The 26,683-nt window shown below is 42.2% G+C and overlaps 1 protein-coding gene across 3 annotated transcripts in view; it reads right to left on the bottom strand.

Annotated features, from left to right (window-relative positions):
• The window catches only part of ADIPOR2 (adiponectin receptor 2), a 180,834-nt gene that overhangs the window by 147,688 nt on the left and 6,463 nt on the right, over positions 1–26,683 (bottom strand). Inside the window, exon 1 of one of the 3 annotated variants that reach the window (XM_033952467.1) lies at positions 6,100–6,419. The exons of 1 other annotated variant lie outside the window; for it this stretch is intronic. The gene's annotated coding sequence lies outside the window, so the exon portion shown is untranslated. One more of the 3 variants, XM_033952466.1, reaches the window with a different exon arrangement.

Raw genomic sequence — 26,683 nt, 5'->3', positions numbered from 1 at the left:
AGCTAAGCTGGCAGAAGAATTCATGCTTCCCTCCTGTGTGCCTGGCATACAACACTGCATCAGTTAATCAAAATGTTAAATTGTATGGACAGAGCTGGTTAGTTCTGTCCTCAACTACTACTGATGTTGCAGGCTATGGGCTCAGAATTACTAGCCTCGATGGCTAGAATCATTTACTCGTATTATCTTTTAACAGTGTGCTTATCAAGCATGTCGAAGTACTATATGACAGAAAAACTAAACTACACTAGTTTAATAACATAATAGCAGGTTTCTTCCTTCCAAAGATGTACGCACAATTGGAGGACACTGCCTTACTTTTGTAAAGAAGAAATTTGAAAGCCTGCTCTATCCACAAAGTTTAGGCTATGAAAGGCCATACAAGTATTAGGCTGAGAAGATATTTCAGATGCTAGTTTGATTTTATCTGGCAGGCTGCAAAGTACAGCAAAAACTAAAATTCTTAGCAAACCATAGATGCTCCAGTAACCAGTTCTATCTGGCAAGGATATATAAGGAGTACTAGAATTAGTAGCTTGGTTCATTAGGACATTTTGGGATCCCTTTTACTAAGCCAATTTATGCAGTTTACCGCAAAGCAACTGTTAGAGCAGAACTGTATTACAGGTTTTGTGGTATTTTTGCAGTTCACATGCAGTAAACAGTGCATTAAATGTATTTTGTGTGAATGTGCATATCATGAACGGAGAATAGAAATGAAGGTGTTTTGTGGCTAGTGTACTGCAAATATCACTAACCCACAGTTAACACAGGATCACTTACCAATTCCTAAATAGGAGGCACTAACCCCCTAATTTTATGAACTTGCATGCACAATGGCATGCTTAGTGTGGAAGTTGCACGCGTAACTTAATTAGCTATTAATTGGCATTAGCTACCAATTGACATTAATTAGTTACAACTGCTCTTAAATCAATATTCTGTAAATTGTGCATGCAAAATCCATAGTGTGCTGCTACTATGCGGGAGTATAAATCTGGGAGAGAATGGGTGGGCCAGGGCACGCCTAGCACTTGCTACGTGGGTAATAGAATACTAGCAGTTAACAAGCCTTATTGCCCCAGTAAGGTGCACTTACATCAGCCATTGATTTAACATAGGCGCTTGCAACTAAAGTTAGGCATGCAATTGTGGACTTACACTAGTATTCTATAATTCCAGTTATACATGCTACTGCCGTTATAGAATTTGCACTTAGGAAGGTTAGCTGCCAGGATGATGTGCACTAAGTACAGTACTTCCAAGCTAACTTCAGAATACTGCACACTAATGAACTTTTAACACAAGACAAATGCTGGGAATGCCCCAGCTATTATATTTGCAGCTACTGTATTAGAAAAGGTCAAGGGGTGGAGACATTATTGTTAACCATACTGGATGTATTCCACAGTGGGATGGATACTGGTGCAACATTCTGTATGGTGTCCCTGAATATATTAGCTGCTTTTGACACTGTTGACCCAAGAATGTTGATAGATAAACTCAGGATGGGAGGAATCGGAGGGACTGTCTTGAAATGGTTCTACGATTTTCTAATGAACTGGAAATTTGTAGTAAAATGATGGAGTAAAAACCTGGATGTCTGGTAATAAATTAGTACTGAACCTGCAGAAGACAGAAGTAATAAACAATTACTAAATATAAGAGAATTACAGATACAAGATATGAAAGTTCAAGTTTTGCAACAAATGAGGATAAGAACCTAAGAATTGCCGCTAATGGGTCAGACCAGTGGTCCATCGCGCCCAGCAGTCTGCTCACGTGGCGGCCCTTAGGTCAAAGACCAGTGCCCTAAATGAGACTAGCCTTACCTGCGTCTGGTTCAGCAGGAACTTGTCTAACTTTGTCTTGAATCCCTGGAGGGTGTTTTCCCCTATAACAGCCTCCGGAAGAGCATTCCAGTTTTCTACCACTCTCCGGGTGTACATGGATACAAGGTTTACTCTACAGTCTCACATGTTGTCGGACTTTTGGACAGTGGTACAAAGTTTGGTGATGATGAAACCAGGCATTGCAGGTTGTGCAGAACACTGCTGCAAGATTAATTACAGGGGTTTCTCGATATGTGCACATCTCACCCATACTAAAGCAATTACATTGGTTACCAATTAGGATTTTATACTCAATCTTAAACTTAACAATTGTTCAGACAACCTATAGAATGATACCCTTGTATTTATTGCAGATACATAAGTTTTCAATTCCTGTTCTTATGTTCCTAAAAAATTTCAAGTCCTTGCAGAATCTCAAGCAAACTGGCAGATAATGCCACAATTGTGGGCCTGCTACTGAAAAAGCTATTGCTTAGGCTCTTTTCTAGTGTATTTTCCCTACTGATTTGGTTGATAATCTTATTTCTAATTCTGATCTTAATGAGCGCAGAGCTGTGTATCTCCTTATTATCTGTACAAGCATTTAATTAATGTGGAATACTTTTCTAGACAAGATATATATAATTAGATATTCTGACAGTAGAAGATAGATGTGATGGCTGACATGTTGCTTTCAATGTTATATGTAAGAGCTTAGGTATGTGCTTTTAATGTAATCCGCTTAGGTTTTTAGCAGAATAGAACTTTTAAAATAAATAAATAAATTTGCACTAAGACCCCGATTTAAGCTGTTATAGCTGAAAATTTTACTGTGGTTTAGTAAAAGGGTCCCTCTGGGTTTAGGAAAAAGAAGAGTGTTTACATACCTAGTCCTCCAGTCTATTTGCCTAAAGTGAGATTATGAATACAGAAGGCAAGAGAATCCCTGGATAATGAAAATAATCTTAGAAGCACTTTGAACTGTGGACAGGAATAAGGGAAAAATTGGATAGGTTGATCATTTTCAACCATGTTCTATACATTTGGCCAAAGTTGTGCAGAAATATTTTACAAAGTAGGATACATCAGAATAGGGCTGTACTGAATATTCATATTCAATTCAGCCCTGAATACATTTTAAATAGTCGGCCAAACAGTGATTTAAATTCAAATACGAATAATCCAGAGTTCTACTGTGCTAAATTCTACTAGAATAAACACGTGATTTCTGATTTCACACTGCTTTTGTTATGTTAAAGCTCAATACCAATTATTCAGTATTCATCTGAAGGCTATGCAATTCAGTACAGCTCTATACAACTTCTAACACGACACCAGGTGACCTAGCATTGAAGGGGCTCTTAGTAAAACAAGAGCAAACTCAAATGCAAAGTCCTTTCAATAAATAATAAAATTCACAATGTAGTAACAAGCCAAGTTCAATTATAGACACCATCAAACAGATTTTACAGTAATGTATTACATAAAAACTGTAGCTTACTCATTTCATTCTAATATGCCATATCAACCATGACCCTATGATACTCTGATCCATCCATTAAGGAATAAATAACTGATACCATCAAAACAGCAATATGGATTTTTAGTCCACATTTCCAAATAATCGTCAGGACTGTTTACAGGACTATATTAATGTAGCTGCAGTATTATTACAAGCCTCCAGATTCTAATCACTTTGAAAACCAAGTCTCATAGGAAAAACAAGTCATCCCAATTCTTCTGATACTACACTTACAGGAAGGCCGGACTAGTTCAGATGAGCATGAAATGATTGTTTTAAAGCCATTATCATCTGGGACTGTGCAATATTTATTTAGTCTCATTAAAACAGCAGGAGATAATGGCAAAGGAAAACAGCAATTTGATACCTCAAGAGATCACAGGGGAAAAACAACAAATTCATGGAATTTGAGTTAAATAAAAAGGCATGTATTGTAACGAGCACCTGACTAAAGGGCACTCTTGCAAATCTTTCTGCACTTTGAGGTAAACGTTGAGTATAACGTACTCGTACTTTACTTCAAAACAGAATCAGAAGATATTAAGTTTCTTTCCAACATTAAACATCTGACCCTTTCGACCGGAAACAATTACAATCCTTACGGGATATAAGCAGTTCTCAGAAACTAAGCTAAGGCATGTGTTTCACCTCTCTCCAAGCAATACTATACACGCCTTTGTGCCTATTAGCAAAGTTGCTGACACAGCGTTGAGACACTGACAGGTGCATCTGACGTACAGCTAGCTTTTCCCTTCTAACCCAAAAGGAAGTTGTTCGACGATAAAATAGAAACTCCATCCTACCTTTCACTACGGCCAAGGGGATTCAACTGAAGTTATCTAGGGACGCTGTGCTAAGCTGTAGCATCCAGCAACTTTGCAGGAGGAGCATAGTTGTTGCTGGAAACCCAACCATTTAAGTAAAAAGGCTGATTACACCAGAGCCATAACAGGCATTTTTTCCCCTATTTTATTTATTTATTTAGAAAGTTTCACATTATTTATCAAGCATATCTTGTACAGAAAGCGTAATCAAGAAAACATAATATTTACATTTACCTTCCAATCCTGAAAATAAACCAAACTGTAAAAAATAAATACATCTTAACTTAGGACTCCTTTTATCAAGCCATGCTAGCGGGGTTAACGCACGCGCGACTTTCCATCACGCGCTAACCCAAAACTACCGCCTGCTCAAGAGGAGGCGGTAGCACGGCCGACTGTTTTACGCGCATTAAACCGCTAGCGCGGCTTGATAAAAGGAGCCCTTAATCACACACTAGTCCTCAAAACGAGGATCCAAGACTTAAGAATAAGAGGAGTTTAAATTCAAGACAACAAACCGACTGAAATCGCATAGGCTGTTGCTGAAAGAGAGCCTTATAACTACAGGCATTTTTGTTAGTATGGCCAGTACAGTACTGAGATTTGTGGAGACTGAGACATAACAGCAGAGCCTAGTTAGGATGAAGGTCGGGCAAGGGGGGGGGGAGTGTGTGGTGCAATGGTTAAAGCTACAGCCTCAGCACCCTGGGGTTGTGGGTTCAAACTAGAGGTCTGCACGGGAACGGGAATCGCGGGAATCCCACCTAACCCACGGGACTCCCATGGGGACCCCCCTCTGGCCAACGGGACTCCCAAGGGAATGGAAGGCTTAGGAAGCAGGGTTCGTCCATATAATATAATGGACATGTCAGTCTTAGTAAAAGAGGGGGTTTATAAGTTAATTACCTGAACAGAAAACAAAAAAAGGGTCCCACCAAAGAGATTCCACAAGGAAAACAGCAGCGCAAACACAAAAGAAACTGTGGAATTGATGATCCTGTCAGAAGTAATTGCTGCTTTTTATGGGGACGGGCGGGGATGGAGGTAATTCCATGTGGGGATTGGTGGGGACGGAGAGGATCCTGACGGGGACAGGTGGGGACGGAGAGGATCCTGGCGGGGACAGGTGGGGACGGAGAGGATCCTGGCGGGGACAGGTGGGGACGGAGAGGATCCTGGCGGGGACAGGTGGGGACGGAGAGGATCCTGGCGGGGACAGGTGGGGACGGAGAGGATTCTGGCGGGGACAGGTGGGGGACGGAGAGGATTCTGGCGGGGACAGGTGGGGGACGGAGAGGATTCTGGTGGGGACGGAGAGGAAACTGGCGGGGATGGGTGGGATTTCTGTCCCCGCACAACTCTCTAGTTCAAACCCACGCTAGTCCTTGTGATCCTGGGCAAGTCACTTAATCCCCCCCCCCCCCCCATTGCCCCAGGTACATTAGATAGATTGTGAGCAAGCAGGGACAAACAGGGAAAAATGCTTGAGCACCTGAATAAATTCATGTAAACCGTTCTGAGCTCCCCTTGGAGAACGGTATAGAAAATTTAATAAATAAGTAAAAGCCAGCCAGAGAAACAGCGCTGGGTGGGGGAGAAGGGGGGGGGCTCCTCTCGCCTGCCGCTCTCTGGAACAGGCTCAGTTGCGCCACCCTTTTCCTCGGGACTGCAGTGCTGAGAGCACCGAGAGAGTCCTCGTGGCTCACCAAATCTTACCTACGGCAGCTCTGCCTCTCGCACACACACCTCGTCGCCGCCGAGAGTGGGGCCCGCGCCCGCGCGTTCAGCCCCCCCTCCCCCTCGCGCCACCGGATCTCGCGCCAAACGCTCTGAAGTTTCCCCGACGTCTCCGAAGCCTCAGGCACGAGACCATGCCACGCGATCCTCACATCACCTCCCTCCCCCTCCCTCCCTCCCTCACCGGTACTAGTCAGCCGCGTTCATAGCGCCTCGTCCCCAGTGCGCCCGAGAAACATCACCATAACGCCCATCGCACGAGGCTCTATCAGCCAATGGGAGGAACTCCCGGAGGCAAAGAGGAAGCGGGCCGTTGAAGCAAAGGCACTTGGAAGTTGTAGTGCGATTACGTGTTAGCGACGGTGTTAGGGGGGTGAGGAGGGGGATTTCTCGCCAAATCGGGCTACTTTTGAAGGCCGGCGGCGTGAATTTTTTCGGCGTCTTTTTCCACCGGGGGGGTGCAATTCAATGTGCGCTGTTCCGACTGGCTTTCTGTGAGTGTCAAGCCTCGTTCTGGTGTTCTAATTGCTTTTTCCTGGTTGCAATCTAAGCCTCGTTCTGATGTTTCCGCCAGGTACCTACCGCCTTCTATAGGTGGTTGCTCCCTTCTGACAGCGGAGCTGCTGCTAGACACTCAGAGGGGCATAATTAAAAAAAACCAACGTCTAAGTCCCCTTTTGGCCTAAGATCTTAATCGTTGAAAGCAGAAGCAGGGAAAATGTCCATTATAAAAAAAAAAAACGTCCAAAAGGAGTTTTTTTTTTTTATAATGGCATGCCTCTATGTTCAGCTGTTTAAACGTCCAGTAGAGGTCTGCACGGGAACGGGGATCGCGGGAATCCACCCTAACCCACGGGGACCGCCCCTCTAGCCAACGGGACTCCCACGGGGATGGAAGACTTTGGAAGCAGGTTCGTCCATATAATATAATGGACACGTCAGCCTTAGTAAAAGAGGGGGTTTATAAGTTAATTACCTGAACAGAAAACAAAAAAAGGGTTCCACCAAAGAGATTCCACAAGGAAAACAGCAGCGCAAACACAAAAGAAACTGTGGAATTGATGATCCTGGCAGAAGTAATTGCTGCTTTTTATGGGGAAGGGCGGGGATGGAGGTAATTCCTTGCGGGGATGGGTGGGGACGGAGAGGATCCTGGCGGGGATGGGTGGGGACAGAGAGGATCCTGACGGGGACGGGCGGGGGACGGAGAGGATCCTGGCAGGGATGGGTGGGATTTCTGTCCCCACGCAACTCTCTAACGCCCAGACCATTTCTACCCCCCATCCCCCTGTACAGTAGAATCTGGCATTTAAATAAATATTTGAAAAAAAGATAAAAACATGTAAATTTAAAAAAAAAAATAGTGTGCATTGTTTATGAAATGACCCTCATAGTGCGTTGAGCTTCTCCATACATTTTCCTCCTCCAGTTTTTCTCTTGCCACAGAAACTTTGCTGGCTTGTTCTCACATGGATTTCAACTTTACTTTTATCCTAACATGGCTGCTTATAGCAGGATCGCTTAGGGCTTCTTATACTAAGGTGTGCTAGCGTTTTTAGCACGTGCTACAATGCCACGCATGCTAGACGCTAACGCCACCATACAGTTGTCGTTAGTTTTTCCGTTTAGTGCAGGGAGTTGCGCACGCTAAAAATGCTAGCGTACCTTAGTAAAAGGAGCCCTTCATTTTGGATTTGCTTTGTACCACTGAACAAGTAATCCAGTTGTTAGGTCATTGACCAAGTCATCAGCGCTGTAATTTTGTTTGTCTTGATCGCTAATGTGTCTCAAATGCGATCCCTGACAGCTGGTAGTTCAGCCACAGGTAGTTTTCTGCCTGATCCCACCAAATTATATAAATAAGTCTAAACTTACAGTCATATTTTTCTTTTGGACATTTTCAATATTAGATTGTCGCTATGATTATGCTATATTGGAATCCTGTGAATGAGAAAATTAAGTTATATAATTTATAAGTTATATAAATTAAGTAATATAAATAAAATTATAACTTAAGCCCAAAAGGCATTAACATGCAATGCAAACACATAAAAATTATTATCAGAGCACTTAAATATATTTCAGTAATTTGTGTATTTTTGCATAATTTCCTAGAAATTCCAGGTAGGTAAATAACATATTGCACACAATTTAAAGCTAGTTGTTCATTTTCCACATTAAATTTTTTTAATTGTGGCATCTTCAAAATTGACCCACCCTGCTGTGCATTGAGGATATGATGGAGATCAGGGAGGTTGCAGAGGTGCCTTGAGGCACAGTCTCATGCGCCAGATGCAGTTGGGATCTTACTGGCACACACGCCTGTAGTGGCACTACAGTGACTTGAGATCACAGTGCACCCCGAAGTGCCTGCAAGAGACAAGTTGTTGGAGAATGGGGTCAAGTGACGGGCCTTCTTGGCTTCACTTACATGATTGTTTGTTGGGACATGCCATGCAATGCTCCTTACATAAGAACATAAGAATTGCTGCTGCTGGGTCAGACCAATGGCCCATCCTACCCAGCAGTCTGCTCACGCGGCGGCCCCAAGGTCAAGACCAGTGCTCCAAATGAGTCCAATCTCACCAGTTTAGCATGAACTTGTCCAACTTTGTCTTGAAACCCTGGAGGGTGCTTTCCCCTATAACAGACTCTGCAAGAGCGTTCTAGTTTTCTACCACTCTTTCGGTGAAGAAGAATTTCCTTACGTTCGTACGGAATCTATCCCCTTTCAACTTTAGAGAGTGTCCTCTCATTCTCCCTACCTTGGAGAGGGTGAACAGGTCTGTCTTTCTCTACTAAGTCTATTCCCTTCAGTATTTTGAATGTTTCGATCATGTCCCCTCTCAGTCTCCTCTTTTCAAGGGAGAAGAGGCCCAGTTTCTCTAATCTCTCACAGTACGGCAACTCCTCCAGCCCCTTAACCATTTTAGTTGCCCTTCTCTGGACCCTTTCGAGTAGTACCATATCCTTCTTCATGTACGGTGACCAGTGCTGGATGCAGTACTCCAAGTGAGGGTGCACCATGGCCCGGTACAGCGGCATGATAACCTCGGATCTGTTCGTAATCCCATTTTGATCATTCCTAGCATTCTGTTCGCCCTTTTTGCCGCTGTAGCACATTGTGCAGATGGCTTCATGGACTTGTCGATCAGAACTCCCAAGTCCCTTTCCTGGGAGGTCTCTCCAAGTACCGCCTCGGACATCCTGTATTCGTGCATGAGATTTTTGTTCCCGACATGCATCACTTTGCATGAACCTCATTTGCAATGTCGATGCCCATTTCTCGAGCTTGATTATGTCCTGTTGCAGATCTTCGCACTCCCCCTGTGTCTTCACTACTCTTTAAAACTTCGTTTCGTCCGAAAATGTAATCACCTCGCTCGTCGTACCAATGTCCAGATCATTTATAAAGATGTTGAAGAGCACAGGTCTAAGCACCGAGCCCTGCGACACCCAGTCTGAGAATTGCCCATTTACCACTCTCTCCAGCCAGTTTTTAATCCACGTGAGTATTTCACCTTCGATTCCATGGCACAGCATGGTGGCCTCTGAGTGGAGCCTTAGCACTGTTGGGAGAGGTGAGGATGGTTATTGGGGACAGGCAGCTGTGGTTTAGGATGGCTCACTGCACTTTACACTGTACTTTAGTGAGCTGGCCGCAAGATTGCTTTGACTATGTAGGCATGGGGCAGAGGGGGGAAGGAAGGAGGTCTTATATCTGTGGGGCTCCTCATGATAGCAGGGCACAGGTGAGAGCAACACTGTGAGCTCCGCATGGATTGTGGATTGTGCTTTGCACAGCAGTGTGTGTTTTTTTTTTCTTTTGTCTTAATTTCTATCCCTTTCCTAATTATTACTAAAATTCTGTTTCCTTTTTTGTTGGCTGCCACCACAAACGAGGCAAAAAATTTCAGTGTATTGTCCACAATAACACCTAAATCTTTTTTCATGGGTTTTGACTGCTAAGGTGCAACCTAACATCAGTTAACTATAATTCGGATTATTTTTTCCCCAATGTGTATCACTTTGCATTTGTCCACGTTAAGGGCTCCTTTTACGAAGCCACATTAGCGGCTTTATCGCATGCACATTTTTAGCGCGTGCTAACCCCTGCACTAGCTGAAAAACTACCGCCTGCTCAAGAGGAGGCGGTAGCGGCTTGTGCAGCCGGCAAATTAGCACACGCTATTACGTGCATTAAACCGCTAACGGAGCTTCGTAAAAGGAGCCCTAAATTTCATCTGCCATTTAGATGTCCAGTTTTCCAATTTCCTAATTTTTCACAAGTAGAGGGTCAGAAGGTAACAATAGTGGAAGAAGTAGATGATACTTTCCCTTCCAGTCTTTGTATGTCCCCCTTATCCACATATCTTTCCTCCTGTATAGTGATGGGTGCATTTATTCTCTTTGATGACTGGAAGTAATCACATCCAGCTGCTGCCATGTTGAGCCTCATGTTCGGTGACCGGGGCTGGGGGGTGTTGAGCACTACCAGTTGCTAGCATAATAATAATAATTTATTTTTTTGTATACCGCTATACCAAAAGTTCAAAGCGGTTCACAACAGAGTAAAAATACATACAATCAATATATATATGAAGTACATTAAAACAGTTAAAAAAAAGCATCAATTAAAAGTTGAAAAGCAGAAGTAAAAAGTGCCACAACTAAGATGTGAACATGTCAAACAGGCGTGTCTTTAGCGATTTTCTAGTCAGAAGAAGTAGCCTCTAAAATAGGTTTTCCAAGCCATGTATTCAATTTAGCGGCCTGAAATGGTAACATTCTATCGAAAAATTTCTTATAGTGACATGATTTTAGAGAAGGGTAATTAAATAAATTTATTCTGCGTGTGCTTTTATTAGAATAGTTCAAAGGAAACTGAGAAGCAAGATAATCTGGTAACATCCCATATACTGCTTTGTAACAAATGCAGGAAAACTTGAACAGGACTCTGGACTCTACTGGCAACCAATGAAGTTTTTGATAAAAAGGGGTGATGTGCTCCCATTTTTTTAGTCCGAAAATGAGGCGAACCGCAGTGTTCTGAATCAATCTCAGTTTTTTGGGATGCCTGCTCCTTTTTTCGGCAGATGACAACCAACACCATCGTAGGCCACTTCTTTGTTCTTTTTCATGCTAGGAAGACGCACTCCAATTCCACCAGCTGCTGCCTCATCTCTTCATCCACATTTTTTAAACTGGCAACCTGGCTCTTCCTAGCTGCCAATTGCATGATGCACAGATCTGGAAGCCAGAAAGAGTCAGCCTGCCAGTTTCTAACATTCTGGCATGTATTGCATATTACTCTGGAAAAAGTTGCAGGGTCTGTGACCTGGCTTGACTCAGCAGAAAATTATCACGGAGCAGTCGACTGACTTGGTTACATTGCTCAGTTATGGACTAATAATAATAATAATAACTTTATTTTTGTATACCGCAGTACCAGAATAGTTCAAAGCGGTTTACATGACAAGAGACTGTACATCGACAGCAAAATAAGTCAATCTATCAATATGGCTTAGCAAGTCGGGAGCAGGCAAGAAGGAGATAGCGAGGTTATAACAAGTCAATCAACGTAGCTTAGGAAGTTGGGTGCAGGTAGGTAGGAGGCAGGTAGGTAGGAGGTGCAGGTAGGTGAGAGGTACAAGGCGTAGTTAAAGATAGAGTTACAAGGAGGGCGGGAGTCAGAGATATTTGTCAAAGAGATAAGTTTTGATTGATTTCCTGAAAGTTTGGTAGGAGGGAGAATTAGAGATGAGAGTGGATAGACGTTTGTTCCATTTGCCTGCCTGGAACGCCAGGGATCTGTCAAGGAATCTCTTGTAGATGCAGCACTTTAGGGAAGGGAAGGCAAACAAGTGGGCGTTACGTATGCGGGTGGGGCCAGGACGGACAAAGTGATCTGACAGGTAGATTGGAGACGAGCCTGTTAGGGTTTTGAAGCAGAGGCAAGCAAATTTGAAGATAATCCTTGCCTCCATTGGCAGCCAGTGCAGTTTTTTGTAGAAGGGGCTTATATGGTCTGATTTTTTTGAGATTGTAGATGAGTCGAACGGCTGCATTCTGAACGAGTCTTAAGCGTTTGATGGTTTTTTTAAATGAACCTAGGTAGATGATATTGCAGTAGTCTAGGATACTCAGAATTATTGACTGGACCAGTAATCGGAAGGAGAGGAAGTCAAAGTAGTGTTTGATGGTGCGGAGTTTCCAGAGAGTACCAAAACATTTTTTAATCTGAGCATTGGTGTGGACTTTGAAAGTAAGGCAGCGGTCCAGGATGACTCCAAGGATTTTAATAGTGGGGTTGATTGGGTAGTCTAACCCGTTTAGTTTCAAGGAGGTGTTTGTTAGCTTGTTGGTGGGACTGGCCAGGAAAATTTTGCTTTTTCTGGGTTCAGCTTTAATTTGAATTGAGTGTCCCATTGTTCTATCTTGGTGAGGATGGATGAGGTGAATTGTTCAGTCTCTTGTGAAAGCGAGGTAATGGGAATGATAATAGTGATGTCATCTGCGTAGATATATGATTTTAGTTTCAGGTTGGATAGCATATGTCCCAGCGAGGCCATGTAGACATTGAATAGAGAAGGGGAAAGATAAGTTGTGATCCTTTACAAGTATCCAAGCTTGTGCATCTGACAAGTTGCATCCCCAAACCTATATGTCATGTCTGACTGTCTGAGTTAGATTGTAAGCTCTTCGAGCAGGGACTATCTATTAAATGTCAAAGTGTACAGTGCTGCGTACACCTTTCAGCACTATAGAAGAGATAAATAGTAGTAGTAGTATTATACACATAGCTACAGCAGTTAGGCAGGAGTGAAATCCTGCAGACCAGGTGGGCTAAATGGCTCGTCATTTCTGACCTCTACTGTTGTACTGTAGTATGTTAAAATAAATAAACTGGAACTCCTGAAAGGCACAAGGTTTTACCAAAACCAGATTTTTTTTTTTTTTAAAGTAAATAACAACATTTGTGGAAATAAAGACATCAACATCAATTTCAGCATTTCACATCTCCCTAAGAACCAGAGTGGTTTAGTGGTTTGTTTGAGTATTTTGGGCTGTGATTCAAAAGAAGTCCCAAGACCATAAGCTCAAGACTCTCTGCAACTATCTCTGTGACCTAGGAGAAAGTCGCTTTCACTCCCTATCTTTCCACCATCCAACTGAAAACAAGCAGCCCGATATAAACACAAAAACGATGACTGCGCTGTGTAAACACCAGCTGCAGTCCCTAAATTATGCATATATTTTTAGCGCTGCTATTCAGATAGCAGCGATATTCAGTCTTGGTCTTGACACACAAAGCCTTCTGTCTTGGTCTGCTTGATTATTTAATAGGAAATAAGTAAGAGTCAACTCATTGTGACCAGGAAAAACTCATATAACAAATCAGTTAGCCATCCCACTGACACTATCAACATTTTAAAGTGATTTCTTATTAGATATCAAGACACTTTAAGAAAATATTTCAAGAGTGCTCATAAATCTGATAGAAACACCTCAAATTTAAATATTAATCTACTGTGCCTTCATTTTATTTAACAGTATAGTCATCGCACACTTGTGACCCAAAAATCTCCCGTTACAAGTTAAAAATCTTTGGACCCTTTAATATTTCATTGCTTACCTATATAAGAATGAGAAAAGCCTCATGCATACATGTGGGGCACAAGAATGTGATGATTATACTGTACTGTTAAATAATTTGTGGTGTTTCCATTGGATTTATGAGCACACTTGAAATATTTCCTTAAGGCGCCTTTATATCTAACTAGTGTTTTAGCCCGTTACATTAACGAGTGCTAGAGTAGATGTCTGTCTGTCTGGTTTTTTTTTTATTGTCTCTCTCTCCTTGGACGCTGTCATTCTTTCTGTCTGTGTCTCTCCCTGGCTCCCTGTCTGTCTATCTTTATTTCTAATTCTATCATCTTCCCTCAATCCTGCATGTGGCCTTTTTTCTTTCTCCTCCCCACTTCTTTCCAACAGCTGCTCCCCGTCCTCCACACTTCCATTCAGTGTCTGTCTCCCTCTCTCTACCCCTTCCATCTACTTTTCACCCTCTGTCTTGCCCCTTCCATTCACTGCCCTCTCTTCTCTTTCCATCCAGTGTCTGCCCTCTCTCTCTCTCTCTCTGTTCCATATGGCATCTCCTCCTTCCTTTCCCCCTTCCTTTTCCCTTGGTCTGGCATACCTTCCTCCTTCCATGCCCTGCCCTCTCTTCTTCCCTCCAAGCCATTCTCTCCCCCTCTGCTCCTTTTCCTCCTTGAACTTCATCGGGCAGCAGCAGCAGCAGCAGCATTCACAATTCATTGATGTTGCTGGCTTCAGGTCTCCCTCTCTGGCCGGTCCTGTCTTCATGAAAACAGGAAGTAGGCAGGACCCGCCAGAGAGGAAGGCCTGAAGCCGGCAACAGCAGCAAATTGTAAACGCTGCTGCTGCCCGAAGAAGCCAGGCCTTGAAGCACCCGAGGCAGACTGCTTCTCTCCCCTCCCAGCCCAACCCCCCGCTGACTCTGCTATCTCTCCTTCCCATGCGACCCTCTCAGCGAGATGACCTTAATAACAAACCTCCCTCCAGTGTTGGCAGCCGCAGCACGCTAAACAGGCTGCTTTGCGGCTTTCTCCTGCCGTTGAGTCCCTCTGCCGCGTCACAGCCTGATTAGCGTGCTGCGGCTGCCAACGCTGGAGGGAGGTTTCTGCTGGTATGTGCAGGAGAAGCGGTATCGGTCTTAATAAATTGAGCAGGTGCGTCTCCTTAGTCAGCCACAGCGCTTGAGTGTGGGCCCGTTGTAAGCGCAAATGCGCTGTCCTGCCTGCCAGACATACGGAACACGCAGGTAGGAGTGCGCATGCGCAGCTTAGGGTTTTATTATAAGAGATAAGAAATAATGTTGATAGTGTCTATGGGTTTGGCTAACTGATCTGCGAGTTCATGTAAACCTTTTTTTTCCCTTCTCTTCCTATATTTTAAGTTCTTGTAAACCTTGCCGAGCTCCACATCCATGGAGATGATGCGGTATATAAACTTAAGGTTTAGTTTAGTTTATTATTTTACAGAGTTTGATCCCCTGTGTTCCAGCTGAACATTCAGATCACAAGATTATAACTGTTTCATTTTACCACTGTTACCCTAGGCCAGCGATGGCGAACCTATGGCATGCGTGCCAGCTGTGGCACACGAAGGCCTTGCAGCTGGCACGCAGGAAGGTCCGCAATAGAGAGCTGCACGGGTCGCGGGGATCCCGTGGGGACGCCTCCGAGGGTCGCGGGGTTCCTGCGGGGCTGGATGTACTAAGTCGCGCGGCTTTTCTCCCTACCTGCTTTGCTTGCAGCACAGAGCCGAACGGAAGTCTTCCCGACGTCAGCGCTGACGTCGGTAAACAAAGTCCTCCCTCCCTCCGACGTCTGCGCTGACGTTGGGAAGACTTCCGTTCGGCTCTGTACTGCAGGCAGGGTAGGTAAGGAGGAGTAGCCTCGCGGCTCGAGTGGCTACCAAGGGAGGGGGCGGTCCGCCCCACCCCGCCCCGTGTGCAGCACAGCCGGCCAGGTCCCCTTACTTTTGTGGCGCTAACCCGACTGACCGACAACAGCCCTGGTCCGACAAACCTCCCTGCCCTTAACCGCGAATCTAAATTACCTTCTTACAGCAGCTGTAAGAAGGAAATTTAGATTCGCGGTTAAGGGCAGGGAGGTTTGTCAGACCAGGGCTGTTGTCGGTCTGTCGGTCGTGGAGGCGCCACAAAAGTAAGGGGACCTGGCAGGCTGTGCTGCACCCGGGGCGGGAGAGAAGGAGGGGGGAGAAGGACGCTGAAAGCCCTGGGGAGAGACAAAGGGGTGAAGAAGGACGCTGAAAGGCCATGGGGAAGACGGGGTGGGGGGGGAAGAACACTGAAAGCATTTGTGGAAGACAGAAGGGGGAGAAGGACCCTGACAGGACATGGGGAAGACGGGGGGGGGAGAAGGACGCTGAAAGCACATGGGGAAGACAAAGGGGTGAAGAAGGACGCTGAAAGGCCATGGGGAAGACGGGGTGGGGGGGGAAGGACACTGAAAGCATTTGTGGAAGACAGAAGGGGGAGAAGGACGCTGGCAGGACATGGGGAAGATGGGGGGGAGAAGGACGCTGAAAGCACATGGGGAAGACAAAGGGGTGGAGAAGGACGCTGAAAGGACATGGGGAAGATGGGGGGTGGGGTGGAGAAGGACGCTGAAAGGCCATGGGGAAGACGGGGGTGGGGGGGGAGAAGGACGCTGAAAGGAAATGGGGAAGAGAGAGTGGGGAGAAGACGCTGGCAGGGAAGAAGACAGAGATGCCAGACTATGGGGGGAGCGGAGGGAAGAAGATGGGTGCCAGACCAATTTGGAAGGGGGAGAAAGGGAGAGGCACAGTAACAGAGCAAATGGAAGACGCAGAAGGAAGAGACAGTGGATGGAAGAAACTGAATGAGAACATGAGGAAAGCAGAAACCAGGCAACAAAGGTAGGAAAAGAATTCTATTTCTTTTTTTCTTTTGTTTCAGGATAAAGTAGTATATTAGTTGTGTTGATAAAAATTTATAAACAAAAGAGGCTCTGGTAGAAACCCGTTTACAAAGTGTGTATTCTTCCCAATTAATATTTCCAAATTAATAAAGTCTTTTTGCTTATTTGTAAATGGGTTTCTACCAGAGCCTTTAATTCAGTAGCATAATTAAATGAAATAACTATTTCTGAAGTTTATGGGGACGGAGGGGATTCCTCACGGGGACGGGCGGGGACGGAGGACATTCCTCGCGGGGACGGGTGGGGATGGAGGGATTCCTCACGGGGACGAGTGGGGACGGGTGAGACTTTGGCGGGGACGGGTGGGATTTCTGTCCCCGCGCAACTCTCTAGTCCGCAATTAAGATATGCGGCGCGGCGGGAGGCGAGTGTGCCGGTGTCTGCTTTGCAGCTCACCTGGCAACAGAGCCGGACTGACCATTGGGAGGACCGGGCATTGTCCCGGTGGGCCGCGGCCCATCCTCCTGTGCTGGCTGCAGTCCTGTGAGTGGATGTTTAGCCTGCCTGTCTTCCCCTTAGTATCCTATGAGCCAGTGTGTGAGGGGGAAGTGGGGGGAGGAAGAGAAGCTTCACACTGAGTCTGTCACAGGAACTCAGTGAGGCTGTAGTGTGACTCCACATGTGACATCTGTAATCAGGAACAGTTCCTAGTGCTCCCATGCTAGAGAGGTGAGGATATGGTGGGAAGTTAATGTGTCTAATAATGTGCTCCTCTGTAAAAACTTCTGTATCTTCCATGGGGGACATGCTAATTCAAGGAAATAAAAAAGCTGCTTATGATGATTGCTTAGAGAAGTTCAGTAAGCTGAGAGGAGGGCTGGGCTCTCTGTGAACAACCAACACACTAATCCTCTGCGCTGTACCTTATGGAAAACTCAATATAGCAAAAAACAGTAAAGTGTATATGTGGCCCTTCACAGTGCTTTTGTAAACATCATAATAAAATAACAAAGGCTCCAATAATGAAAAATAAAAGTCCTTTTCCCATACACTCAGGTTGCACAAGTCCGGTTTTCACCCGGACAGTATATTTTTTGATCAAAACGGATGTCTACAATTAGTAAAATTCCCCAATCACATATTTTTTTATGGGGACGGATTTGTATATAGCACTTCATTACATTTTTTTATTATACAAATTTTATCTTTTTGTAGACTTGAAGTCTTGAACAAAGAAAATGAGTACAGCAAAAAAAGCAAAAACAGATAGTGGAAGACCATTCCAAGAGGCCTGGACAGAGACATATGGAGTGATTGAACGCAGTGGGAAAGCATTGTGTATTATGTGTAATGAAAGTGTGTCTCGCACATCAAGTGTCAAACGTCACTTTGAGACCAACCATAACAGTGTTGCTGAACTTGGTTTAGCTCAAAGAAAAGAGTTCCATGTAGGAAAATTAAAGAAATATCACTCCCAGTCTCTTAGTTTTAGCAACTATCTTTCAAAAACTAATCATCTTACAGTTGCCAGCTTTCAAATTTCACTGTGCATGGCAAAACATGGTAAGCTCCTCTCTGATGGAGATTTTATCAAAAAGGCAATTTTGGCTGGGAGTAATTCACTCTTCCATGATTTCCAAAACAAGGATAAAATTGTGCAACGCATCTCTGAGATGCCGCTAAGCAGAAATACTGCAAAAGATAGGGTTCTGCGAATGGCTGCTGATGTTAGTCAACAGCTTACTTGCGACTTACAAAAAGCACCCTTCTACTCCATGTGCTTGGATGAAAGTACAGATATTACTAACCATGCAAGACTAGCGCTCATTTTGCGTTATGCTACTGGTGACATCATGAGAGAAGAGCTGGTAAAACTGCTGTCTTTGCCTGGAAGAACACAAGGGATAGATATCCACAATGCTGTGATGGAGGCTTTTTCATCACTAGACATAAGTCCAGAAAAAGTAGTTTCAGTTACTAGCGATGGAACACCTAGCATGGTGGGGACAACATCAGGATTCATTCATTTCTTTGCTAAGGAAGCAAAACATCCACTGATTCAATTTCACTACATAATACATCAAGAGCCTCTCTGCGCCAAAGAAAGCAGCAAAAAACTTGACGATGTCCTCAAAGATGTAACAAAAATGGTGAACTTCATCATGGCGCGTGCTCTTAATTTTCGACAATTTCAAGCCCTTCTTGATGAGGTTCAGGCACAATATAACACTTTACTGATGTACAATAATGTCCGGTGGCTGAGCAGAGGACGAGTGTTAGAGAGATTTGTGGCCTGCTTGGAAGAAGTTAGGCTATATATGAACAAAAAGGGGGAATACTATCCTCAACTCACCAACATGGCCTGGCTTACCAACCTCATGTTCTTTACAGATTTTACTAACCACTTTAATGTACTAAACAAAAAATTACAAGGCATGGGAAAAACAGCAGAAAGCATGTTTAGTGACATCAAAGCTTTTGAGAGAAAATTGCATGTTTTTGAAAAAGACCTTGAGAGTGGACAGCTAAAATATTTTCCCAACCTAAAAATACATTTGGATAATTCTACAACATTTGTGGACAGTCATAAAAAACACCAGGAAATCCACAAAGCATATTCCACCATTGTAGCCGAAGCAAAGGAGAATTTTAGTAAAAGATTTTCTCAGTTCTGTAAGATGGAGACAACCCTTTCATTTATAACTTCCCCAGAAAAGTCCACATTTGAAGATCTTGATCTTTCCTGCTTACAGTGGTTGGATATTCAAAATTTGGAAATGGAGCTACTGGAATTTCAAGAAAGCTCTATCTGGAAAAGTAAATTCAATGATCTGCGTGCTGCTCTTGAACGTATTGAGTGTGAAAAGGTGACAAATGAAATCACTGCTAGCAGTTCTGAAAATGAAATCCTAAAAGCGTGGAATTCTCTGCCAGACAATTTTAAGTCCATGAAAGCACTTGGGATTGCTCTTCTTACTTTGTTTGGGTCATCCTATGCTTGTGAGCAGCTGTTTTCGGCTTTGAATCATATAAAATCTGATGCTAGAAACAGATTAACGGATGACATGAGTGCTGCATGTGTTGCTCTGAAATTAACGCACTATGAGCCAAGGATTGACAAGTTATCAGCATGCATGCAACAACAAAAATCACATTAATTTTTTTCAGAGCATGCCCAATGCATATGTTTACATGAAGCAGTGTTTTCAGTTTGTAGTTAAGACACTTTCTAAGTTATTTAAATATTATTTAAAGATGTTATTTAAAAAAGGGACTTTACATGGCCCTGTTGTATTCCAATCTGGAATTTCCAATAAAAACGGTTGGTTTAATTGAAAGCTCTTTTGTTTTCTTTACATCATATTATTAGAAATGTAATGATTTAACTATTTTCTAATTTGATTGTAAATTTTACAAAAAACATGTATAGACTCTTTGGGAATGCACACCGAGTCTTGACACAGTTAACAGTTTTAAGAAGTTTATCTTTTTTTTTTACTCAAGATACATTTGACATGTTATGTGAATAATACATTTAAAATATATTGTGTAACTGAATCAAATTCTTCCTAAATTCATTAAATTGAATGAAATCATTAAAACATTATAAATTGCCAATAAATTGAAATGAAAACCAAAGGATTGTGAATCAAATTGATTCTCTGACAATACAAAGATTCTAACCTTTAAAAATGATGTTACATAGTTCAGGCAACTTTATAAAGAGTTTTTAGATACTAAAATCTTGTTATTAAGGTTTAATTGACGTGCTGGCACTTTGAGGAAATTCTTTGGTTTTGTGCGGCAGTTTGGGCACTCGGGCTCAAAAAGGTTAGCCATCACTGCCCTAGGCTTTGGATTCTGACTATGTATTCTGCATTATTTTTCTTGGAACTCCCATTACATTTGAGAAATGAAACTACTGTAATCTTGCTAGATTTAAGTATTAAGACACGTTATTTTAGTCTAGCTTTTCTGGATACCTTATTTCTGGGGGGTGGGTGGATAGGAACTTTTTTAACTTTGTTGTCTTTTATTTTTTTTGTATATGGTTTGTTCTAATTTAATTGTTTATGATATAAGTAGCATTGTAAACTGTTCTGGTTCACTTTGTCAACGGGTAGTACAGCAAATTCCCTCCCCCCTTTAACTAAGCAACGGTAGAGGTTTCTACTGCGGCCATGATAGATTAAATTATACATTTTGGTGGACAACTGTATGTACTACGTGTTAATATGAAAGAATGAATGCGGAATGTTTAGGATTTAGTGCTTTATTTTAAAAAAATATGGAGTCCATTGGCTTTATTTGTTGATTTACAGTAAATGAGAATATTTTGCCTTCTGAGTTTTTTTTGGTTTTGGGTTTTTTTTCATTACACATCCGGGGCGGGAGAAGGGTAGGGAAGGGAAAAATACTGGAAAAATGGAAATTAAATATTGTTATTATAGTAATAAAGTAGTTTAGTATTATCACTTATTGTTAGAAGGTGGAATATAGTTATATTTCTATATACTATTTATATGAAATAGTGTATTTTCTGTAAGAACTTGATACTTTTAACCAAATGTATTACACTGTTGTAATATAATAAAATATTTACCCCCCCTCCAAAAAAAAAAACCTTTTCTGGTTCATTTTGTCAATGGGTAATACAGCAAATCCCCCCCCCCCCCCCTTTAGCACTGTGGGCTACAGTAGAGGTTTCTACTGTGGCCCACAGTGCTAAATGTACCTACACTGCTCCGATGCTCATAGGAAGTGTCACAGCAGCCACAGTAGAAACCTCTACCTTGGCTTAGTAAAAGGGGGGGTTATATAAATAAAATAATGTTCTTAATAACCTTGACAGCAAATCTAGCAAAAAAGCTGTCCTAAATTTATCCACACGGTTATACTGATAGCAGTGGCGTACCTAGCATATGTGACACCCGGGGCCCATAATTTTTTGACACCCCCCCCATCTATATGAAAAATATATTTTTTAGTAACAATCCACATATCGCACAACAAGAGTGTACCTAGGAAAAGGCAGCATCTTAAACACTGCAGTGAGCACTAGAACACCAACACATACATTATAAAACTAAACAAGCCAGATCCCGCACAGTCAATTGATCCTGCAGTCAATGCCAACTGAAAACTATGTCCTTTTCATACACACAGAACAGAGATACACCCTCGCCCAATATGGAATAATCACAAACTAAAAATAGAAATATGTAGACAAAAGTTAAACTGAACCGCCAAGAAACCAGACTCTGCATACAATGCAACACCACAACATCACAAAAACAGTGACACATGTCCCCTAATACTGTGCAAAATATAAAGACAGTAGATGTAAATTTGAAAAAACTGATACATAACAATCACCACTTTACAAATTAACAAATAAAAATAAAACAAATAATGAGAAATAAGAAAATACCATTTTATTGGACTAATACAAGTAAGCTTGGTCCTCATCCCCACAAACCACCTGATTCCATCCACACAAGCCTTGAATTGTTTCATATTGAACTTATTATATTAAAGTATAAAAAGAAACAATATTCTGTACAATTGTCAATTTATAAATCAGCATCTTCTCCCCATTCTCTCTTCCCCATTTCCCTTCAGTGTCCTCAGCCCACTCTCTCTCCACTTTCCTTCAGCATACGCACATAAAAACAAGCAAGTAATTTTATATCATTTTCATTCTATTCATTCATAGAAATTAAAGTCTAAATAATGCCAGTCACATAACAAAACATGATTTTACAAAAATAATTCCCTGCACAGTCAAGCCTGCAAGGATTACTAGATGTCTTTCAGCAGCTACCCTCCCTCCCTCCCCCTTACCTTCGTGGCCAAGTCAAAATGATCTACCAACAATAAAATTTTAAAAACACAAAGCACACTGTACGCAGAGAAAATGTTAATTATCATTTATATTCTGCGGGTTTTCAAAGAGGTCAAGGCAGATGACTTTATGCAATGTCACCTCAGTAACAACTATACAAAAATAGACAAATATACATGCGATAGCATTTTTTTAGCGCAGGGAGCTGCACTGAATGCCCCACACTGCTCTCGATGCTCATAGGCTCCCTGCGCTAAAAACTGCTATTGCGGTTTAGTAAAAGGGGGCTATAGTGCAAAATATAGACAGCATATATAAATTCTCAAAATGGACACATTTTGATCACTAAATTTAAAATAAAATAATTTTTCCTACCTTTGTTTGGTAATTTCATCAGTCTCTGGTTGCACTTCATTCTTCTGATTGTGCATCCAATATCTCTTCCCTTCTTTCAGCCTCCTGTATGCTTCCTCTCCTCCAGACCTCATTCCCTCCCCCAACTTTTTCTTTGTTTCATCCTGTCCGCTTCTTTCTTTCTTTCTCTCTCCATGCCCCCTTTCTTTCTGTATGTCTGTCTTTCTCTCTCTCTCTCACTGTGCCCCATTTCTTTCACCCTGCCCCCTTTATTTATTTCTTTCTACCCATGCCCCTTTCTATCTCTATGTTTGTCTTTATCTCTCTCTCTCTGTGCCCAATTTCTTTCTTTCACCCTGCCCCCTTTCTTTCTTTCTGGCACCCTGTCTCCCCTCCCCCTTTCTTTCTTTCCAGTCAGGACTCCCAAAGAAATTAACAACAACAAAAAAAACTTCAACTAATACAGAACACAGCAGCAAGACTTATATTTTACAAATTGAGTTTCAATCACGTCACACCATTACTTATTAAGTTACATTGGCTCCCGGTTGACAAATGGATTGAGTTCAAGCTTTGCTGCTTAACTTTCAAGACTCTACATCTCCCAGTAGCATCCCCAGAATTGTGGAATTACTAGGAAGATATATCAGACAACATAACGCAAACCACCTGAGATTATTCTTTCCATCCCTGAAAGGAGTAAAATAAAATATACAAGGATTCACTGCAACTCATTTAACTATCTTAGAACTCAATACTCACAGAGATTCACACATCCACCATGTTTTGTAAATATCTGAAAACATGGCTCTTCCAAAAATCCTGGCTTGGAGCCTAGGTCAACCCAAATGTGAGAGTGTAAGCTTATGATTATGAAGCAAACACAAATTCACTGAACCAAAAGCCTAAATTAGGAGCACACCTGGATTCTTTCCTGCATGGCTATTTTCAGTGGGGCAAGATGCAGCAGAAGGAATGCTTTGCACTGGATGCAGACAGTGTGTGTGGATTGCTTCTTCGACTGCTCCCGGCACCTTAGAATGTGAAGGTACACAGGTGTGTGTAAGATGAGGTGTTTGAGAGAGAAGAGAAAATCTTTATGGGGTTGGGAGGACACGAATGCAAAGTTGGCTCAGGGTGAGATAGTACCTTGAGCTGTCCCTGCACAGGGAACAGCACTTTGTATACTGCACTTGGATTCAGAAAGGCTTCTAACACAGTTCTGCATAGGGACTTACTGCATGGATAAACTGAGAGGCCCATGATGGTCCTGTTCTTCAATTCATAAAGCATTCAGCTCAACACAAGACTGTGTTTCGCCACCTGACGTCTTCAGGAGTTGTGTTTCTAAGGCTCACCAACATCACAACTTCACCAGTAAACTAAGCATGGCTCGAGCAGGGACCCAGGGTTTGGCACAAACCGGGATCAACTGACAAACAGGAAACACACCATCTACCAGGAAATCAAACTGATATTTACATTACATTACATTAGAGATTTCTATTCCGCCATTACCTTGCGGTTCAAGGCGGAATACAAAAGATTTATGAAAGGGGGGTTACATTGGAAGAACATTTGTCATTACTAACGTTGAAAAGAGTAGATCATTTGTCATTTCAAGAGTTGTAAGGAGTAGAACGTTTGTCAGTATTTGAAAAGTAAAAAGTGGAGAGGAATAGGTCGAAATTTAGGAAGACAGGGAAACTAAGTAAGATCATTTGTTTTTTATCAGGTTGTACAATGGAAGAACATTTGTCCTTTCTAGAGTTGTTGAGAGTAGATCTTTTGTCATTTCAAGAGTTGTAAAGAGTGGAACATGTCAGGATTGTTTCAGGAATTTCTTGAAGAGTATGGTTTTTAATTCTTTTCTGAATATCTTGTAGTCTGGGGTGCTTATCAGTAGGTTAGAGATCTGGTTATCTAGTTTTGCGGCTTGAGTGGCTAGGAGGCCATCGTGTAGTTTTTCCGTTTTACTTCTTTTATTAATTAATAAATTAAGTATTGGTAAGTTGTACCAGGAAGGGGACTGCAACCTCAATAACCCATACTCAACCCTCAGGCTAGCTTAACCATTAGGCTAGGGTAGCAGCATCGGGTGTCTGTGTGGGCGGGGGGAGGTGAGTAAAAAGCAACTGTAGTCCAAGGCAAAACAACAGATCCTGACAGTCATACAAATGCAAAGAACCATAAATGCATACTTTTTCCTGCAGAAAGGATGGTCATTTTTCAAATATGCTATTTATTGTATTTAAGTGCATGATGTCTTGGGTGGGGGGAGATTTTATGGGCTTGAAAGTACCTGCATATAATATATATAAACCACTTTGGCTGTACCAACAGAAAGATGATATATCAAATCCGTAATCCTTTTTCCCTTTAACTGAGGGCAGTGTAAGGCTCCAAATTAAGTGAAGAGCCAATAATTAATGGTCAGCATAAAGCTGTTACAAGTAAATGGACTTTCCTTTTAAGAGTCTAGAATTCTTTTATTGCCTAGAACATATATATATGAACCAGGTTCAATTGTGCTGAGCTCATGTCACGCTCAGGACTTATCAGAACTTACCGCAAGTATTCTCCTGCCACTTGAACAAAAGCTGGAAGCTGGATTCTTGAGTTAACAGTTCACAAAAGAAGATATAAACCGCCTTTTTTGACTCAGCAGTTTCCTTCTACTACTACCACTACTTATCATTTCTAAAGCGCTACTAGACATACAATATGCAGCCAATACATTAAACTTGTAAGAGACAATTCCTGCTCAATAGAGCTTACAATCTAAAATTTCATCAAAGTCAAAAGTAGACCTGGGATCGGATGCCATAAGCCCTCATTCACAATTATCCAGGGATTTTTCTCCTATTTATATTCCCTCTTCCCCAGCTCATCTGTAGTACAAAGTAACATTGCTAAAGTGAACCTTGCATAGAAAACCCCCCCACAAAATTCTGTAACCTAGGCACTCACATTTATATGCATATTAGTAGTATTTACACATGTACTGAATGTGTGCACATACATATATAAATGCTACTATACTCCCTAAGTGCTATTCTGCAAATGTGCAACGGGTGTACACATGAGCGGGACATAAATGAAGCTCCCACTTATGTGCCTAACTTGAAGCATACTGTAGGTTATGCATGCTTTAGCTGCACTGAGATATACATATTTATATGAGATGTGCATATTTATATCAGCTGCCTGGTGGTTGAATGCATACCTAAATTTTAGACACATTTATAGCTGGTTCCACTAGTGTTCTATAATAGAATCTGAAGGCCAAATTCTGCAAAGTGCGCCTACATTTGGATGTAGTTTGGACATCCTTGTTAGGCGTACTTTTTTAGACATCCTTTACAGAATCTGGGGTTTTTTAAAAAGTGGGGATTAGACGTCCAATATATGTCCATAATGTTATAATTCTGACATTATTAGAATGGCGAATTTATGCTATTTTTAAATTATAATTGTAAAATGTTGGCACATACCATTTTAAAAAATCTGTTTAATGTTTTCATTTATTTTATTTTCTGTCAGAGGTACAGAGCTGGATTTGATCTAGGAACATTAGTGTAGAAGACTGTAGCTTTAACCAGTGTGCTACAGAGGAAGCTAACAAGCAGCAAAGCAATTGTAAAACTAGGTCTTATAGGCATTATTGGACTTCAGATAGATGTGAGTTTTGTGGACGAGCATTGTTGGACTTCAGATTGACGTGAGTTCTGTGGACAGGCTTAGGCGGACTTTGGACGTTTCCAATGTGATCTTGTAAATAGGGTTTAGGGATTTTATTTTTACTTTATTTAGCTCAAATACATTTAATAAGCCACCAGATAAACAGGGCCGGATTTTTCTATAGGCTAACTAGGCTTCAGCCTAGGGCCTCAAGATCAAGAGGGGCCTACATTCAAATTGTTAGCAAAATTAAAATTACACTATTCTAAAAACAGTGAACACTAAAACACTGAACCGAAAATAAGGAGAAATTCTATGCTTCGGGATCGGAACTGGCTCCGGCCGCAACAGGGCGCCGACTCGGCTTCTCCCTTTCTTTTTCTCGCCCTGGGAGGAGG

Source organism: Geotrypetes seraphini, chromosome 7, assembly GCF_902459505.1.
Source record: "Geotrypetes seraphini chromosome 7, aGeoSer1.1, whole genome shotgun sequence".
Classification (NCBI taxonomy): Eukaryota; Metazoa; Chordata; class Amphibia; order Gymnophiona; family Dermophiidae; genus Geotrypetes; species Geotrypetes seraphini.
This window is presented reverse-complemented; position numbering and strand designations above follow the sequence as displayed.